We start from the raw sequence: 16,580 nt of genomic DNA, 5'->3' as shown, positions 1-16,580 counted from the left end.
GAAAGAGAATGGCCCGACATCGACTCTAACTGGGAGAGAGGAGTGTGGAGGGGCAGAGGACAGCTAATGGATGGGGTGGCCCAGCAGGGGTCAGAGGTCATGAGGGCAGTCAGTGAACTAATTGGCCACTCTGCGCATATTCACTTTCTGCTTCTAGCCTACAGCTGGGCCTTGAGAGAAAGCCCTGGGGTTGAAGCTGGCTTTATTCATGCCCTGGGATTTGAAGCCAACTGGTGAAAAGCAACTGAAACTAAAAAGTAAGACGAGGACCCTTTTTTCTTTTTCTTTTTCTTTTTTTTTTTCACTCCAGGAAAAGTTGACTGGGGACAGCCTTCTGGAAGGAAAATGCTAGATTCCTCTTCATTCGTTCACTCATTCATTCATGTATTTCTTTCTTTCCCTCTCTCTCTTTGGCTTCAAAAGCTTGGAATTTAACCCTTTTTTTTTTTTTAATTCTCAAGTTAGTTAACATACAGTGTAGTCTTGCCTTCAGGAGTAGAATCCAGTGATTCATTGCTTACATATAACACCCAGTGTCCATCCCAACAAGTGCCCTATTTAATGTTCATCACCCATTTTTCCCACCCCCCCAACCCTCAGTTTGTTCTCTGTATTTAAGAGTCTCTTATGGTTTGCCTCCCTCTCTGTTTTTATCTTATTTTTCCTTTCCTTCCCCTATGATCATCTGCTAAGTTTCTCAAATTCCACGTATGTGTGAAATCATGTGATATCTGTCTTTCTCTTACTGACTTATTTCACTTAGCATAATAGCCTTCAGTTCCATCCACATTGTTGCAAATGGCAAGATTTCATTCTTTTTCATTGCCGAGTAGTATTTCATTACACACACACACACACACACACACACACACACACATATATATAAAATGATGAATGGATTAAAAAGATGTATGTATATGTGTATATATATATATGTACATATATACATACATCTTTTTAATCCATTCATCAGTTGATGGACATTCAGGCTCTTTCCATAATTGGGCTCTTGTTGATAGCACTGCTATAAACATTGGGGTGCATGTCCCCCTTCAAATCAGCATTCCTGTATCCTTTGGATAAATTCCTAGTAGTGCAATTGCTGGGTCATAGGGTCATGTATCTCTTCATCTTCCCCTTCTTCCTAATCTCCATATGTTAGCTGGATGCCCTAGGAAAGGTTATGCTGGGCACATTCCAGATGGGAAAGGATTATAGACACCTATAGCTTAGAACACAGATTATGGGAGTGAGGCCTGGGCTTTAGGGTCTTCAAATGCCGCTCTCTTGTTTCATACTTAAGGAAACGGGGAAGGCAATTTGCTCAGACCACAGAGAGGTACCAGAAGAGGACTGGAATGCTTAACAGCTCAGCCTCTGGTCAGAGAGCCTGGGCTGGAATTCTGGCAACCAGCTCCGGGGCCTTAAGATAGTGACTTAAACTTTCAAAGCATCAAGTTGCTTGTCTATAGAAAAACAGGGTTGTTTTGTGGATTAAATGAGGCACATGCAAGTAAAGTGAGCATGTGCCTCAATAAATGTTAACTATTCCTATTACTTACTGGTATTACTTCAGAGCCCAGGAAACGATGTTCTTACGAAGATAAACGTGTAGCACAATGAATACCAGCTCCCTGTTCCCCTGTCATCTCCATGGGCAACTCGTTCCAAAGCGAAAATCCTCATTCCCCCTCAGTTAAGAGACCTATGAAGATAGCAGGGAAATTTGGGAGTCCTGTCTGAACTTTCTGCAGGTAGAGCTGTCCAAATTTAGAACGAGCTGACTTGGGATGAGTCAATACACAAAAAGGGCTGAGAATGGTGACAGGCACAGCACTCACTAAGGTTTCCCACTTAGTATTATTGGTGTTTGCACCAAAGAGGGAGCTCTTTGTCACTGTAGAGGTTCAGGCATGAGACTGACTCACCCCTGGTCAGGAATGTTGTCAGGGAGCTTCACAGATAGGATCGGAAGGAGGCTGGCCAAGATGAGATGTGAGTTCTGTGATTTTTCTTTGTAGCATTTTTGTCTACCTCTTCCCAGATTTCTGAAGCAGACCATCACACTGGTACCATTACATGTGGATTCTGGAGCAAATAAAAAGATGAAAATACAAAAGAGACATAGACCCTCTCTATAAACCTTTGCTCTCCAAACCCACGTGGGACTTTTACATTGTGGACATGAAGGGACACAGAGTGGAGACCACCAGTTTCTACCCAAAATTTAATTTTGAAGTTCCCTTTTGTCACCTGTTTTTCCCACTTCATTGATTCATTCATTCATTCATTCATCATTGAAGTGTAATTTACAGAAAATAAAATGACAGATTGTAAGTATTCAGTTCAGTGAGCTTTGATAATTACATACACTCATGTAACTTCCATTCAAAGCAAGGTATAGAACAGTTCTATCAACCCAGAAAGTTCCCTTATTGTCTTTTCCATTCAATCCCCTAATCCTTCTGTTCTCTTTAGGCTATTCTGACTTCTATCACCCTCTATTCATTTTGCCTATTGTTAAATACTACACATTTTCGTACCTGGCTCCCTTTCTTAAGATATCTTTGATATTCATTCACATTATTCATGTGTTAGTTGTTCATTCCTTTTTATTGAACAATCCCTCATATGAATATACCACAACTTATCTATATTCCTGGGGTGGACATTTAATTTATTTCCAGTTTTTGGCTGCTGTGATTATTCTTATGTATTTTCCTGAGCCTCATTGCATTTATATTTTAATTATGAAACATATAAGAATAGTTCAGAGAAGATTACAGATACTCATGTACTACTACCCATATTTAACAAAAATTAACATTTTGCCATATCCAGTTCCTTCTTGAAGAAACATTACAGATTTAGTTGAAACTCACTCTGTATTCCTTCCCACTCTTTTCCCCTCTCATACTTTCACAGTAACTACTTTTCTGAAGTTGGTTTGAATCTATTCTGTGTTTTATGTGTTTAAGAATATGTATGGATGGATTGATCTGTTTTCATCTGATATGCTGGACATTTGGTGAGCCTTTTCCATCTGGAAAGCCATGTCCTCTGGAAAATTTTTCTTGGATTATTTATCTGAGAATTTCCTCTCTTCCATTTTTTCTGTTCTCTCTGGAACTCCTATAGTTCAAATGTTGGAATTCCTGGATTGGTCTTATTTTATCTTCTCTCTCTCTTTTTTTTTTTTTTTCTGTCTTTTATTCACCTTTCAGGGAATTTTCTCAACTTTATCTTCCAATCCACTTATTAAGTTTTCCATTGGTGTTATCATATGTATTTTAAATTTCTTTATTTTAAATTTCTAACATTTTTTTAATTCCCTAACTGTTCATTTCAAAGCTTCCTGCTCTTGTTTTATGGATGTAGTAATATCTACTCTTACCTAAGAATAATAATCTTTTTTTATTTGTTCAGATTTTGTTTATTTGTCTTTAGTTTCCTTTTCCTACTTAGAACCTGTTTTCTCCAGGTTGCTTTTTTCTGTGTTTGTTTTCATCTCTATTGTTTATGGTAGAGGTCTTCCTTAGTAGTCTGGTGATCCCCAGATGCTCACTAATATATAAACATGGGGCACTAAAAAACTGAGAGCTCTGAGTTTGAGATTATGGGGCTCACTGTAGGGTTATGTGGCTGGGTCATGTCCTTGGGGGAGCCCCTGATGTCAGAAGTGTTAAGCTTTTCCCCTTGGACCAGTCAGAATCCTTAGAGAAGCATTTCCCAATCTTTTCCTGGAGGGTATAGGGTCCCTTCACTTCATCAGCATTTGGTATATGAACATTCACTTAATCCTCTTGTTCTCTGTATAATTACCGCCCCTCACGTTTGTCTGCTGTTTTGTTTTCCAAGGACTCTTTGTTTTATTTTCTTCAAAGTTCTGGCTGCATAAAGCAAGGAAGGACATCTGGGAACCTACTGGCTTTTTAAAATTTCTATCTAATCGTGATATTCTTCACGGATATCAACCTGGTATCTTTACCTGAAAGTTGCTCTTATTATGATTTTAAGTTGCATTTCTCAAAATACCAGTGAGGTCAAGTACCTTTACATATGTTTTTTGCCCATTGCGTTTCCTTTCCTGTGACTTTCTTGTTCATATGTTTTGCATATTTTTCTCTTAGGTTGTTGATCCTTTTTAAATTTTTTTTTCAACGTTTTTTATTTATTTTTGGGACAGAGAGAGACAGAGCATGAACGGGGGAGGGGCAGAGAGAGAGGGAGACACAGAATCGGAAACAGGCTCCAGGCTCCCAGCCATCAGCCCAGAGCCTGTCGCGGGGCTCGAACTCACGGACCGCGAGATTGTGACCTGGCTGAAGTCGGACGCTTAACCGACTGTGCCACCCAGGCGCCCCTGATCCTTTTTTAAAAAGTGGATTTGTTAGAATTTCTTAAATAATCTGGATCTTACCCTTTGTTAGTAATATTCATCGTAAAGATGTTCTCCCACTCTGGGCTTGACTTTTAACTTTGTTTGTTGTGGATTTTTTTCCCAGTTCAATATAATCAATATATTAAACACAGTTAATATATTAAATTTATATTTTAACATACTCAAATTTATTCTTTATACTATTGTGTTTTTAGGATCTTACCTAAGAAATCTTGTCCTACTCCAAGGGCACAAAACTATTCTCCAATATTTTCTTCTAAGAGCTTTAAATTTTTGCTTTTTTCACATCAAAGCTTTCAGCTGTGCTTTATATACAGTGTAAGGTAAGAAGATAATATTATTTTAATTTTCCATATTGATAATCAATTATTTTAGCACCATTTGTTGAATTGTCCATCATTTTCTCAGTGATTTGTGATACCATTGCTGTAAATGCCAAATTCCTAAATGTGTGGATCTATTTCTGAGCTTTCTATTCCATTCCATTGGAGTTACTTATCTCTCTCTGTGTCAGAATCACATCATTTTAATTACTATGGCCTTATTAAAAATTTTCACTTGTGGTAAAGCAAAATGCCTCCTTCTTCTTCAAAATTGTCTTTACTATTCTTGGCTCTTTTCTATCATATTTTCAGATTAGCTTGAAAGTTCTCTATGCACAGATATGGCCAAATTGGGATTGTTATTGGAACTATGTTGAATTTATAGAGTAATTTGGGATTTAAAAAATAATATTGTGTATTCCATCGATGAACATGGTATACTGCTCTATTTGTTTTTAGGCCTTCTGACTGTCAAGGTTTTATAATTTCTCCATTTGGGTCAACATAATTTTATTAGATCCATTGCTAATACCAATATACTTTTTAGTTTTTGTGCATATAGTGACAGGAACTCTTAAAGATTACACTTCCTAATTCGTTTTTGCAGGTGTATAAGAATGCTTTTGATTTTTTTGATATGATGAGTACGAATTCAGCAACCTTGCACAATTCTTGTAATAGTTACAATAATTTGTGTATAAATTCTCTTGGATTTTCTATGAAGACAATCACATTGTCAACAAATAGCAGTAATTTTGTTTTTTACTTTCCAATCATTATACCCTTTATTTCTTTTCTTGCCTTATTGCATTGCCTGGGATAGCTGCTAAAATATGAATGAAAGTGGTGAAAGTTGATAGCTGTTATTAAAGGAACATAGTATCTTAATTATGATATGTCACCAGAATTATTGGCTCTGGAGCTATGCTGTGCCTGCTAGATCTGTACCAGCAAAATGTATATGCCTTTGGTATTTGATAATATGCATTTTTATTATCATTTAATAGATGAATAAACAGAGACTCAAAGAGGTAAATAACTTGCTTAAGACCACATAGATAATAAGTGGAAGGTTCAAACCACAATCATCTGATTCATAGTTGAATGCTATTCAATATCATTCATAGTTGAATGCTATTTCCATGATTCCAAACTTCCCTCTAACTAGCTATCTGTGCTAATGTGTCATGCTTCTTAGATAACATATTTCACTTTAAGAGAGATATTTCAGGGGCGCCTGGGTGGCTCAGTCAGTTAAGTGCCGACTCTTGATTTCAGCTCAGGTCATGATCTCACAGTTCATGAGTTTGAGTCCCCACATTGGACTCTGTGCTGACAGCTCAGAGCCTGCTTGGAATTCTGTCTCCCTCTCTCTCTTCCCCTCCCTCAATTGCTCTCTCTCTCAAAATAACAGGAAAGGAAAAGAAAAGGAAAGAAAAGAAAAAAGATATTTCAGAACAAACAATGGCTTTACCCAGTTAAATGACTCTAATATTGGGAGTGTGAGGCAGATATTCTGTTTTGCCTAAACAGAAGACTTGGCCTACTTATAACTTTTTTAAAAATATAAACTCACAGACTCTTACAGTTGAATGGCTTATCTTATCCAACCTCCTATTGAATGTAGTTATATCTATACCACATCCCAGCAAGATCATCCTCCAGCCTTCACCAACTGCTAGGGTAGGGTTTCCTCATTGAAAACAGTTAAATAATTCTCATGTGGATCCACAATCTGCCCACTGGTCCAGAGAGCAATGTGTTTTCTCCTCTACATAACACCTCTTCAAGTATATGTTCTCATTAGATCTTCCCTGTGAGACTACTCATCTCTAGGATGTTTGCTGTTGTCTGAATGAGAGTTTCCAGACCTTTCACTATTCTGATTATTCTCTTCTCAATGCTTTTCAGTTGGTCAATATCTCTCTTGAAAAGTGATGGCCAGTGGGGCACTTGGGTGGCTCAGTCAGTTAAGTGAACAACTCTAGATTTCGGCTTGGGACATGATCTCATAGTTCATGAGTTTGAGCCCCTCATCGGGCTCTGCACTGGCAGTGGAGTCTACTTGAGATTCTCTCTCTCTCCCTCTCTGCCCCTCCCCAGCTTGCTATCTTTCTCTCTCTCAAAGTAAATAAACTTAAAAAAGGAAAAGAAAAGAAAAGGAAAGGAAAGGAAATAAAGAAAATAAAAGAAAAAAGAAAAGAAAAGTGATGGCCAGATTTTAAGGTGGGGTCTGATTGCAAACATGGCTGGGCTCTTATGTCACATGATCTGGACACAGTTGCTTCTATTGATGCACTCTAGATTTTTGTCTTCTCAACAACTATGGCACATTGTTGACTTAAGTTTAGGGTTAACTAAACCCATATGTTTTTCATTTGAGTTACATTTCTGGAAATCTGTTATTTGTTAAAAAGAGAAGAAAAAAGCCCCAAAAGAAGAAATATATATATATATGCTTTATATATATATATATGCATATTCTCATTAAATTTAGTCATTTGTGTTCCTACTTCATAACCAGCCATCTATAAATGTGATAAAGCATGCCTTGTGTAGAGTGAGATCTGGACTTGGAGAATGCAAAGAGAGGTTGTTCTGCATTGCCTACTAATTCAGGCTAGGAGCCATGGTGGCTTATTTGGCTTTTTCCCCATTCCATCCCCCATATCCTTTCCTGAAGCACTTTGGAGCTCTCTAGGTCAGGGCGAGGTCTGTAGGGAGAAACTAGGACAGAAATCTATTCTGTTACAGAGACAAAAGGGGAAATATGGAGGCTGCCGACAGGTTACCGGCAAACACCTGATCAGTCAGGGGTAGGTGAAGTCATTTGGGGCTGCTGTTCTGGGACAGGATAAAACTCAAATTTCAGAGCATTGGTACTTTGAGATTTTTGCCATAGAGTTAAACTTAAATTTCTTATGTGAAACCAGGAAGCTCATGGTTTTTAAAATGTTCTTAAGAGATGATAGAAGAACCCCAGGAAGGGAGGGGACAGCAGGAGACAGAGTTCTCTGCTCAGCTTTATACTACCTGGCTTAGTGGGGTTACCATCCATCCTTCTATCTGACTAACACAAATGAATTCAGGGTTTGCTTTTGAGACTGAAATCCTAGCTGCCCAAATCTGCCTTGCCCCTGTCTTGCTCACAATCCATACTTGTAAATCAATAAGCCTTCTCCTACTCTGACACATGCTTCTCATCTTCACCAAATATTTGTAATTTCTCCTGAACAGTATTTACAAGGACAGTGTTATGTGAATCCAGTATTGGCATTCCAATAATAAAAATTGCAAACATTACATGGCACTTACGATGTGCCATCCATTTTCTAAGTACTTCATATGCATTAACTCATTTTGTCTTGGCAACAGTGCTTTGTGGTAGAGACTGTTATTAGCATTGTTTTACAGATGAGGCAACTGAGGCACAGAAATTAAGTGCCTTGCTTGTGCAAGGTCAAGCAGCTGAAAGTGGTAGGTGGGGTTGGACTCCAGCAGTCCAGCAGTGATGTCTGCACTCTAAACTACCATGGGTGCTGTGTCTCTACACTGTGAAGGGAGCTACCAAGGACGTCACATGCGTGGAACCTGCAGCCCAGACCTGGGTTCCTGCCCCAAGGCTGTCCTTCGCCAAATAATTTCCTCTTATGATAATCACCAGCAATATTCCTTTTTGAAGGTAGAGTCTTCTGATAGGCTTCAGTCTCTTTATAGATGAAGAAATGTAATATCAGAGTGTTAAATTGTATTCTCAGGGTCATGCAGGGAATAAGTGACACAATTAGGATGTGAACCCAGCGGTTGGTGACTTTAGTGTCCACACATTTTCCCCTACACTACAGTGTGTCTCTTGTGGGGCCATCTCTTCAGAAAGAGCCTAGATGCTCTCAGTATCCTCTTCTGCGTGGGATAGAGAATGTGGTGGGGGGGGGGCATTCTTCAGGGAAAAATCATCATCATCATTACCAAAAAATCTTGTTAAAGGTCTAACTGCATGCTGGGTGCTACAACCTGGGATGACTTTTCATGCCTCTTTGAGGATCCCTGAAAATATGAGTGTATCATTGACCTGGCAGAAGTAAGTTGAAGGCTAAGTAAGGCCTAAGTAAGTCCTAAGATTGGTTTCTCCATTTCTTGAGCTGATTGGCTGGGTTAATGTACTGCTTCTCATGTACCATTCTCTGCTCTTGCATTCAGATCAAGCATGAAAGTTTGTTTTCAGAATGTAAGTCAAGGGCATGGTTCCTCGAGAACTGTATGCTGGGTCTGGGATCACTGGGATATGCACATTCCTGTACACACATATGCCCATGGACACACATACACCTGACATGGACAAGCACACACACCATACAACCATTTTTGTGGTGAGCAGTTCCTGGAACCAAGGGTAGCCTTCAAGGGAGCAGGTAGTACATAGGGTTGTGGTCTCCATTCCCCGGTACATTCTGGTGGCCAGTTACACCATCCTGTGATGGGTTGGAACCTGCCCTCTCTGAACTGAGTCCTGGCTGGGGCAGTCTTTCCAGAGGTGTATCCAGGGGTCTGGGGACACAGTTCCTATCAGGCCTTCTCAACACATTCTCTGGTCTGATACTGGCAGGGCAGGCTGACAGGAATGCCCACCTCACAGCCCTGTTAGCAGGGTCCTGTGCTCTAGGCTGCCCCCCCTGGCCAGTAGTCTTCTTGCAACATGGAGGGATGCTTTCTTAGGTCAAAAGGGAAAGCATTGTTGCTGCTCTGTAGCCAGGCAAACAAACAGCTGGCTTTGAAGTCCTGGGAGGGGCGGTGGTGAGATTTCCTCCGGCTGGAGTTGGGAGTGTGAAGGAGAGGCCTGCAAGCCTCCCCCAAGCCTGGCTGTGTTTGTTAACTCCACCCTCCCACCCAGGTCTGCTGTATTTGATGTGTTGGGGGAAGCAGGAGGAAGGAGGCATGCTCCAGGGGTCCTCAGGGGGGGATATTTTCAAGTCCTGCTGAGCCTGCAGTCTCACCCAGGAGCAGAATGCAGACTGGGGCCAGAGTCCAGAGGAGGCCTCCCACCTAGAAGGAAATACCTAGTCTCCTCTCCTCCAGGTGGTCTACTGGGGTGTGGTCCAGGGCGAATTGCAGTGTGCTGCTTCCCCTGGGCGAGGTTTTTATTCAAGTGGCATCAGGTAAGAATGAATGGCAGGGAAAGACCTGAAGAGAGAAAGAGGCATCTAAAGGCAGCACTGATGCTTCACGGCCATGGGCCTGCCCCTCCTGCTTAGAGTCTCCTCTTCCCCATCTCCCCTCCACCAAAAAAGCAGCGCCAGTGGACAGTTTGCTCTTCCTCTGCTGTGCTCCTGACTCAGAAGCTATAGTTGTGACCAGAGACACTGCCCACCGGCCCCTTCCCCCAAGCAATGAAATTCACTGAGGAACTCTGGGGATGGGGGAGAAACTTCTAGAGAGTAGACACCTGGGTAAGACAGTGTTTCCACTGGGCTGGCTCTCTGGGCTTGCCTCAGGATTTCACTGCATTCCAAAGCACGGCTAAGACCTTTCAGGCCCTGGGCCACAGGGAATGATACAAGAGATCAAGCATTATTATTAATCAACTCAATATCCCATACAATATTAGCTTCCTTCTCCCTCTTTCTCCCCTCCTCCCATTCTCCCTCCCTCCTGAACTCTTATATCTCTACAACCTAATGTGCACACTTGTGCTAGATTCCTACCTCCCCCCAGTGCCCCTCTCCAGTCTGTCCCCACCTACCTGCTCCCCTCCCCCTCCCCCCAATGTTGTGCTTGAGAAACAGCTTGTTTGCGGTAAGACCTGGAAAGCTGGAGTTATACATCCTCCTGGGATGGCCCCCCACCTCAGTGCTGATGCCTTGGTGCCAGCCAAAGCAGGCTCACCTGCTTGTGACCCATCCCCTTCCTCCCCAGAGTTCTCTGCTTCTCCTCTGCAAACACAGGACAATGGGCAAATGGGAGTTACCTGTCTCAACAGGTGTTAGCCTGGCCTCACTTTCCTACGGGGTGATGGGAAGGTCACCCTCCAGCCCACCCACTCTGGGCATTCCTGTGATTGTGAAAGGTCCCCTTTAATGCCAAAGGGACCCTTTGGCCCCCCATGATTTCAGCTGTGGGAGGCCAAGCCCACCTCAGAGGCTTTAGAAGTTTTCACGTTAGCTACTGGGTCCACTGGCTAGAGAGCAGGCAGCACTCATATTGTCTGAGAAGGCAGCTTTCCCTGCTGAGCCAAGAGCCCCCTGAGGGAAGAGATTGTTTCTTATTTGTCATTGAAACTCTAGGCCCAGCAGACTGCACAGAATACAACTTCGCTAAATGACTCATAACTATTTGGTAAGTTGCCATCATTCTCATCACTAGTAAATATTTATTGGGGGTGTCTTATGTGCAGAGGCTCCACTAAGCAGTAAGGGGCACAAAGATTGTTTAGACACCATTCCCGCTTTCAGGGGGGGCTTATGCCAGGGAGACCCAGAGGAGCTTCACTAGGCAGGAGGTCTCAGGAAGGAGCTAGAGCTGGGGGCCCCCAGGGAATCTGCTTGGGCAACCATAGTTTGCCAAAGAGTAAACTTACTGCAGGTAACCCCAGACTCAGATCCCATTCACTATGGATCTCTGCATACTCAGAGCAGAGCTGCTAACTCACTATCTGCCTGTCTAGCCTTTTTCCTTTGTCATCTCAGCGTCCTCGGCTCAAAAATGTGAATAAAAGTAAAAAACTAGTGTCTCTGGAAAGAATTTCTTAAGCTGTTAGCCTGGGAACAAAGGAAGTGTAAGTTGCCCCCCCTCCCCCACCCCTCCTCACCACGTCCCAGCTAGAGCTGCACTTGCTGTTAGCTGGGCCTGTGCTGTTTGCTTTGGGCTCCCTAGGGATCCGAGACCAGAGCTGCCACTGCCCTCAGGAGGAAGGAAGGAGGAAGTGCAGGTGTCTGGAGTTAAGTTCATCCTAACCCACTTAACTGAGTGCTTCGTTGTGCTGAGCGCTGTACTAGCCACGGGAAATACAGCAAATGACAAAAGGAATGTAACTCCTCTCCTCTCAAACTTATGTCTCAGACAACCTGGGAGAAGAAGGACAGCAAGTTGATCTCTTGGGATCCAAGGGTCAGCCCAGATGAAGTGAGAGGCTGTTGCTGTACCGATGCCTTTGTCTCATCAAGGGGACCTTCCCTGCATGGAGTAAGGGTCTAGCATCATGCATGGAAGGTGGGGACACTGTCAATGGGTGGTATTTTCTGCATGGCTCTTTCAGGCCAGTGCTTCTGAAACTTTTCTACTGAAGTACCATTAATGCCAGAGAAGATTGAATTTGTGTTTCTCAAGGGGCCTGTGGTTTTAGATCACTGCAAATGGGAGAGTTCTCTGAAGCCCCGTATTTTATCTTAAAAATGTGTGCAAATTTTGTATTTTCTATCATGTTCATGCATTTGCTTTTATATAAAAATGCAGTTAAAATTACTTATCTCTGTACCACCTCACACCTGTCAGAATGGCTAAAATGAACAACTCAGGAAACAACAAGTGTTGGCAAGGATGCAGAGAAAAGGGAACACTTTTTTTTTTAATTTTTTTTCAACGTTTATTTATTTTTGGGACAGAGAGAGACAGAGCATGAACGAGGGAGGGGCAGAGAGAGAGGGAGACACAGAATCGGAAACAGGCTCCAGGCTCTGAGCCATCAGCCCAGAGCCTGACGCGGGGCTGGAACTCACGGACCGCGAGATCGTGACCTGGCTGAAGTCGGACGCTTAACCGACTGTGCCACCCAGGCGCCCCGGGAACACTTTTGCATTATTGGTGTGAATGCAAACTGGTGCAGCCGCTCTGGAAAACAGTGTGGAGGTTCCTCAAAAAATTAAAAATAGAACTACCCTATGACCCAGCAATTGCACTACTAAGTATTTACTTGAAGGATATGAAAATACCGATTTGAATGGGCCCAGGCACCCCAATGTTTATAAGCAGTATTATCAATGATAGCCATAGTATGGAAACAGCCCAAATGTCCATCAACTGATGAATGGACAAAGATGATGTGATACACACACACACACACACACACACAATGGAATATTCACTCAGCCATCAAAAAGAATGAAATCTTGCCATTTTCAACAATGTGGTTGGAAATAGAGTGTACTATGCTAAAGGAAATAAGTCAGAGAAGGACAACCATCATATGATTTCACTCATCCGTGGAATTTAAGAAACAAAGCAGATGAACATAGGGGAAGGAAAGGAAAAATAAGATAAAAATAGAGAGGCAGACAACCATAAGAGACTCTTAAATACAGAGAACAAAGGGTTCTGAGGGTTGCTGGAGGGGAGGTGGGGGGGATGGGCTAAATGGGTGATGAGCACTAAGGGGGGCACCTGTTGGGAGGAACGCTGGGTATTGTATGTAAGTGATGAATCACTGAGTTCTACTCCTGAAACCAACACTACACTGTATGTTAACTAACTTGAATTTAAACAAATAAACTCAATTTACTTATCTCTGAATAAAATCAATGCTCTGGGAAAATGAACTATTTTTACTGCAGCTCCTGTACCCTGGGGGTGAGAAGCATGCTTTTTAGGACATCAGACCCATACACAGGCACCACATTCAGGGGTGCCATCCTGAAGCAAGTCTCTAACATGCTTGCATTGCCACACCCTTGATACCAAAACACTCCTCTGGGTTTGTCCTATGCTGTGCTGGCCACACACTCCTCCAGGCTGACCCATAGGATCATCCTTTCTCCTCTGGATTCGTCCCGGTTCCTGTAGCAGGATTTGGAGATAGAGTGCCTGTAACACTATTCCCCAAATGTCTAGGGACAGTGGCTCTAAACCTTTTTGCAGTCTCCTTCACAGGGAATGGGCAGGGCCGGGCAACAGAAGCATGAGATCCTGAGGTGGCTGGAAAACAACTAGTAACATGGATACTTAAGGAACTAATTACCCAAATGGCTAATGACTATCCTTGCGACTCCCTTGGTGGGCTTTAGCACTATGCCCCACCTTGCTTTCCCTGACACAGCTGCTCCATCTATACAAGGAAACTAGGAATCCAGGCTGCCTGCTTATCTGATGAGGTAGAAACTGGGCGATCCGAAGTCCATCATAGGTTTGTTGTGGATTCAGTATACCAATGGTTTTTAAATTAAAAAAAAAATGCAACCCGTTTATCTATTCATCCATGCATTGATGAACTTTTATCCACTCAACATGTCTTTATAGAGAACCTAGTATGCACCAGGCACCCTATGAGGTACTGGAGGTATAATGGTGACCAAGAAGGACATGGTCTGGCCCCTGTAGAACTTGCAAATGCAAAGCCCTCACACGCCACTTTCTCCTCTCTTCCTCGGCTACCTGCGGAGGTGGCAGCCAGCTCCTACTTGGCATCATGGCCACTCTCAGACCTCTGGTGAAGTCCAAGATTGTGCAACAGGGGGCCAAGAAGTTCATCTGGTGCCTTTCAGACTGATATGTCAAAATTCAGTGCAACCGGTGGAAACCCAGAGGCATTGACAACATGGTGTGCAGAAGATTCAAGGGTCAGATCTTAATGCCCAACACTGGTTACAGGACCAATAAAAAAACAAAGCACAGGCTGTCCAGTGGCTTCCAGAAGTTCCTAGTTCACAATGTCAAGGAGGCTGAAGTGCTGCTGATGTGTAACAAATCTTACTGTACAGAGATTGCTCACAGTATCTCCTCCAAGAACCACAAAGCTACTGTAGAAAGAGCAGCCTAGCTGGCCATCAGAGCCACCAATCCCAACGCCAGCCTGCACAGCAAAGAAATTGAAGAGACAGACAGCTTATGTGCATGTGATATTTGTGTTAATAAAACCATAAAACTACCAAAAAAAAAAAAAAGAACTTGCAAATGGGAAACAGATTTACATGAATAATCTCCAAGGAAGTAAATGAAAGAAACACAGATGGGGCAGGCCCAGGTCCTTCTGCCTTTGACTGCTCCTGCTCTGGAATGTTCTGTCCAAAAGCGTAGGTACACAAATAACAGGTTCTGGACTAAGTCAGAGGTAATGGCGGGTTTACCATTACCTCTTAGAAGCTCCTCTTAGAAAGGTAAGAAACATAAAACAAAATCTCCATCCACATCCCCTCACATGCCCAAGTGCCCTAGGACAATGCACCAAACCATGGTGTGTGAACACACTTGAGAGGAGGACATTCAGAGTCTCACCGGATTCTCACTTCAGAGCTGTGACCCTAAGTGGCACATTGACATTAAGTCCCCCATTTCACAGATACAGACCCAAGGCCTCAGAGAAGCGAAGCAGCCCGTTGAAACTCACCTGGCCAGGATGGGACCAAGATGGGGTGACTAAGGCAGTGGGGAAGAGCAGGGCCCAGGGCGTGACTCTTGCTTCATTTTCTTAAAGTTTATGTATTTTGAGAGTGAGAGAGAGAGGAGACAGACAATCCCAAGCAGGCTCCATGCTATCAGCACAGAGCCTAGTGCGAGGCTTGAACTCATGACTCACAAGATCATGACCTGAGCCGAAATCAAGAGTCAGACACTCAACTGACTGAGCCACCCAGGTGCCCCATGATTCTTGCCTCTAATGAGCAGTGCTGGGTTGGAGGCCTCCAGTAACTTGCCAGACAGACCCCCCCCCCCCCCACCCGCCATGGTTCTGGAGACACTGGCCACTGCCCTTATCTTTCCTCTCCATGACATGTGCAGATCTGATGGCTCTAATGCAGAAAAACTCTGGACTCTAGAACTCAGCTAAGAGTTGGTGGGACAATGAAAATATGGGCTTTGAAATATACCCAAACAACCCACAGCCCTGTCCTCTCCTCCCCAAAGATTGACCAACGACCCCTACACCAGTGACTGAATTGTTTCTAAGAAACCTTGTGTGGCTTTGGCTACTGACTGACAAAAGATTGTCACACTTTTCCACCCTTCACCTTTGGGGCATCTTCATCTAAACATGCACTGCCATTTAAAGGGGAATTCAACCAAATTTGGACTAAGTTTGGTTGTATAGCTAATCATGTTTAGAGTCACCTTCCTATGACATTAAGGCCTCCAGGAGAGTCACTGAAAAGCCTGTGAGGTCTGCTAATTCCATTGCGAGTAAGGAATGTGTTTATTCTTCCATGGGGCAAAGATCCCCCACTCAAAGTGACGCTGCCACATTGTGTAACCAGGAACATGGGTTGTTGCTGATGTAAACAAATGGCCACGGGCAGACCTGCCAGGAGCCCAGTCTCCCTTTTCCCAGAGGTGTTTCTTATGAATGGTTGTACCCAGTGAAGCAATTTCCTGCCTTGTAAACTTCTGCCCAGCAAACCACATCTCCTATCTATCGCTGCCTGGCTCTGGGTCATAAAGCAATTCCCCAGACACCAATTTGCACCCGATCAAGAGTCCTTGAGTAACAAGAAAATTACCCTCCACCTGCGGACATAATGACACTTTGCAAGGCTAGTGGCTTTGCAGTTTCTGAACGTAAACATCACATGCCTTACCCCACGCCTTACCTCTGCTCATCTGAGATGTGGGGCCCACATATTTGATTCTCAGACTCTGGTCCACTCCTCAGAGGCACCAGCTGGCTAGTGACCCATTACCTTGACCTGAGGACCCTGCAGCCTGTCAGATCATGATTTACAGAACCAGGGCAAGAGAAGTTCAGGCAGGGGTCCCAGGCATGCAGAAGACAGAAGGTATGGGCTGAAACAACACTGGGAACTCATTGATTTGGACATTCATTTTGCATGTTGTGGTCCCTCAACGTGAAATGTCTTTCTCATCCCCCATCTGCCTGGTGAACTGTCACTCATTTTTTATGATGTCAAGCGTCTTTCAAAGGACCTTCTCTGATT

General features: G+C 43.2%; 1 pseudogene; it reads left to right on the top strand.

The window, feature by feature from the left end:
- The first annotated feature begins 14,119 nt into the window (after window positions 1–14,119).
- On the top strand, window positions 14,120–15,560 carry LOC125151892 (putative 60S ribosomal protein L32'; annotated as a pseudogene).
- Window positions 15,561–16,580: the final 1,020 nt, after the last annotated feature.

Source organism: Prionailurus viverrinus, chromosome E1, assembly GCF_022837055.1.
Source record: "Prionailurus viverrinus isolate Anna chromosome E1, UM_Priviv_1.0, whole genome shotgun sequence".
NCBI lineage: Eukaryota > Metazoa > Chordata > Mammalia > Carnivora > Felidae > Prionailurus > Prionailurus viverrinus.
Note: the sequence above shows the minus strand (reverse complement) of the source record. Positions and strands in the feature narration are given on the sequence as shown.